We start from the raw sequence: 4,432 nt of genomic DNA on the forward strand, positions 1-4,432 counted from the left end.
GAACCTTTAGCCTGGTATTCCTCAGAGATCTTTCTTTATATATATATCTTTATATTCTGTATACATGTCTTTATGTATGTATAAAAGTAATTTTTATTAAAGCGTTGTTGTGTAGTGCATTGTATTCCATCTTCGGTGTTGTTGAATATGCATTTGTACTGTTTTGGTGGTATACTGGATTCTGATAAATTCATGAAGGCAATATCTAGTTATCAGATACATGTATCAGAATAGCTGTGGTTGGTCGCATCTGGCTCTCTACCATCTATATCTAGCCCATAAAAGCTGACAATCATACTGAAATATTCTGCGTACTTCGGGGTTTGTTAGGTAACTGGCGTGATGCGTGGGTTTGTTAGGTTACTGGAGTGATGCAGGGGTTTGCTAGGTAACTGAGTTGATGCGGGAGTTTGTTAGGTAACTGGCGTGAGGCGAGGTTTGTTGAGTAACTGGCGTGATGCGGTGGTTTGTTAGGTAACTGGCGTGATGCGGGGGTTTGTTTGGCAACTGACCAAACGTAGGGGACCTGGTTAGGTAACTGCAAGGTGGCGTGGTTTTTTTTAGGTCACTGACGTGAGGTAGGGGGTTTGTTAGGGAACTGACAGGCTACTGCCGAGGTGGATGAGGCTGGTTGTTATCTATCTGACGAGGTGTAGGGGATTTGTTAGGTAACTGATGTGATATAAGGGGTTTGTAAGGTAGCAGACATGATGTGGGGAGTTTGTTTGGTAACTGACGAGGTGTATGGGGCTGGTTAGGTAACTGACGAGGTGTATGAGGCTGGTTAGGTAAATGATGTAATGTGGGTGTTGTTAGGTAGCTGCCATGATGTAAGGGGTTTGTTAGATAACAGACATAATGTTGCTTTAGGTAAATGAGGCTATATAAGGGGTTTGCCAGGTAAGTGTTATGATGTCGGGGGTTTGTTAGATAACTAGTTAGGTAACTGACTTGAACCTATGCGTCGAAACAGACACTCGTATAAGAGCCGTCAACCAATAAGAACGCTCCGGTTCAATAACCGCACTGCCATTTCCCAACACGACGTTTAACACAAATTACTAACGAACTAAGAAAGTACCCAAAATACGAAAATAGGACGGAATCATACACAGAGAAGCGGTCAACAGTTTGTAGGAAAACTGTCAGTGATGTAGGAAAGACGTACAGTATGTTTTAGGCGACTGAGTGAAATCAGTATTCAAGTCGTGTACCATGCTAGAATATCAATTGTCGATAACAAAATATGTATCTCAGTTGCTCTTTTATTGCAACTATTCATATATCCAACGTGGTGATCTAATTCAGCAAGATGAATATCCTGGCCCTAGCCCAGGGTTAAGCGTAATTAGACACAATCATGAGGCAGAGTGCTAGGGATTCTTAACGCTCTGTCCATATTTACTAACAAGAGAATTGTACTCATTGAAAAATTTAAGAAACTTGAAGTGAAGGCATTTGATGGAATAACCTTGACACACTAGTTTTTGCATTAATAACTTTTGATGTTAATTGAAATCAACGTCACACAACACGCACAACCTAACACATGCTACAAGGCGAGATATAAGCACACCATATACAGGACCCTTAGGTGCATTGCTGACCAAATAAGGATAATAACTGAGACTATCCCTCTGCGAGAGAGGAAACCGTTTTGGTCTTTGTACAAATATAGATCAAGATAAGATGTACTATCTATGAGTCTGTCGTTTCCTGAAAGAATGAAAGATGTTTAGAAAGATTGGCCCTGGTGAAGATTACTCCTTAATAGTTTCTGCATATAGTCGTATTCATATGAGAACAGGTATAGGTCGGCCGGAAAGGTAGTGGGCAAGATTTGTACCCATCGGATTACCTATACACCGTTGATATATGGCTTCCCCGAATTTCACATGATGTAGAAGCTTTGTTAGGTAACTAACGAGGTGTAATGGGTTTGTTAGGTAACAGAGGTAATGTCGGGGGTTTGTTAGGTAACTGATATGATGTCGGGAGTGAGTGTCCAGATCTATTATTTATTCATAGTTAGCTGCCCATACATATCGTTAAATTTAGTGTGAAAAGTGTTGAAGAAAGGTACATTAAACTGAGTAATATGGCTCTTGAAATCACTAGACAATGATGGTTTTATGCGTTTTTCCGCCAATACTCGGTAATCTCCGCCGAATTACGTCCTACAAGTTCAACCTTTACGAGCTGTCAGAGCTGCGCCATTTAGTTCAGTGTTACAAAAACTATAATAATGACAACAAGCATAGCATATGACATTTCCCCAAGAAATGGTTTGCTGTTTTACTGCACAAGACGAAAGGATTTTGTACCCACTCAAAATAGTCATATCTTCTCTCGTCATTTTACAGCTGAGATTTACGAGATAAATACAGCTGAATTTCCATAATGGTACCTGCACACAATTGTTAAACAATACTATTAACTGAACTGAAAACTGATAGATACTAAATCTCTGTACACGAAAGCCAATGTCCACAACGTACATGTATTTATATTGTACGCGATTATATGCCCCTGTAGGCATAGATGATTCGGAATGCCGACAATAACATGTACTGGTAGTTGTCATCGTATATAGGCATGAATTTTTAATCTCTTGGGAAATAGAACGATATTCATTGTGAAGTGGACAGAGGGAAAGAATAGTAATAGATATTAAATCTTAAGATAAACACTCGGTAATCACTCGGTAAACACTCGGTAATCACTCGGAATGTACAGTGTAACACAGGATAAAGCTATAGCTTACCTATGAGTGTCGCCAGTGCGGTTGGAAATGCCTGATCAAAGATCAAATTCAAGGTCTGAAAGTCTGGCCAGACATGTCAGTGCCACAACTCGGAACATCATTGTCTTTCACTATGGGTTCAGATTGGTACACCAGTATATTTACTTCTCTGTAGCTAAAATCCATCTCGAAAATAACATAGTTTTAATACAAATTCCCAGGTTATTAAGGTCAGACTTGGACTGGCCTTCTGTGACGTCACCGACTTAACCACACCGCCGTACAGGGCGGCCAGTTAGGTATCCGCTAGGGCAATAAATGTATTGTTTTCTGTGGATTTATGGTCATTATTACGTTTCTCAGAAGCCCTCCCGGTAATATACTGTTTAAACGGGCTATAATCTTTATAATTAGGACCAGCTGGAAAATTTGGAGACTAATCCTTTAACTGACGAATTGTAGGGTGATGGTTAGTAACTGTCGTGATTTCGGGGGTTTGTTAGGTAACTGACATGATGTCGGGGGTTAGTTAAGTATCTGACGTGACGTAGGGCTTAGTTAGTTTATTGGCAAGGTGCACGCGGCTGGTTAGGTGACTGACTGATGTGGGACTGTTGGGTAATTGGTGAGGTGTAGGGTTTTGTAAGGTAACTGACGTGATATTGGGAGTGAACTATGTAACTGACGAGGTGTAGGGGCTGATAAGGCAACTAATGTGATGTACGGGGTTTATTAAGCAACTGATGTGATGTTGGGGGTGAGCTATGTAACTGACGTGATGTCGGGGATTAGTTAGGTAATTGGCGAGGTTACCGGGTTTGTTAGGTAAATGACGTGATGTTGGGGGTGAGCGATGTAGCTGACGAGGTGTTAAGACTGATAAGGCAACTGATGTGATGTAGGGGGTTTGTTAGGTAACAGGCGTGATGTCGGGTGTTTGTTAGGTAACTGTTGAGGTGTATGGGACGGGATGTAGGGGGTTTGTTAGATAACTGGCCAGGTGTGTGTGAAGGAGGGGAATGGGCATTCTATTAGTGGAGGCCAGTTCGATCTCAGCTTTAAACCCGATGAAATACTGGTGAAATATTCTTGAATTAGTTGAAACAGATAAATTAAATAAATAATATAAAGCATATTTTACATCCGAAATCGGAGTAGTTTGATAAAAATAGTCTACGTGCATCAATTATGACTCCAGGTGCTGTCTCTAGTGTGATGGACATGATGGATGAAGCTAACGACTTGTTTCGTACCTATAGGCCTCCTTCATTTATCTTGTACTAAGCTCCAGACGTTTTAATGGCAAATGATACTAAATTAAACACAATGTTCAACTGTTGATTCTTTTGACATTTATCCTCATGGTCTGTGTTCTCATCCAGAACATGGCCTGATAATGGATCGCGCGGCACCGCCATATTATATCTGATCCTTTAATGGGGTTTGCAGATGGGCCTTTTCGGGACTCGAGGCTTTCTCCAGTCTGTGAGCGAACTGAGGATAAGTACACTGTTCTTATTCTCCACAAACAGGTATTAACGTTTCTTGTTCAGCTGACAGTGTCGCATTATCTTCACAGAACTTAAAGGAATGCCAGAAAGGTCCCTTTTCAATACAGACACAGTTATCCTTATAGAGCGTAATCACCAGGTGAGATTATTTTTTTATTATGAGTATTGGACATTCACT

The sequence above is a fragment of the Liolophura sinensis genome, chromosome 9 (assembly GCF_032854445.1).
Source record: "Liolophura sinensis isolate JHLJ2023 chromosome 9, CUHK_Ljap_v2, whole genome shotgun sequence".
Taxonomy (NCBI): domain Eukaryota; kingdom Metazoa; phylum Mollusca; class Polyplacophora; order Chitonida; family Chitonidae; genus Liolophura; species Liolophura sinensis.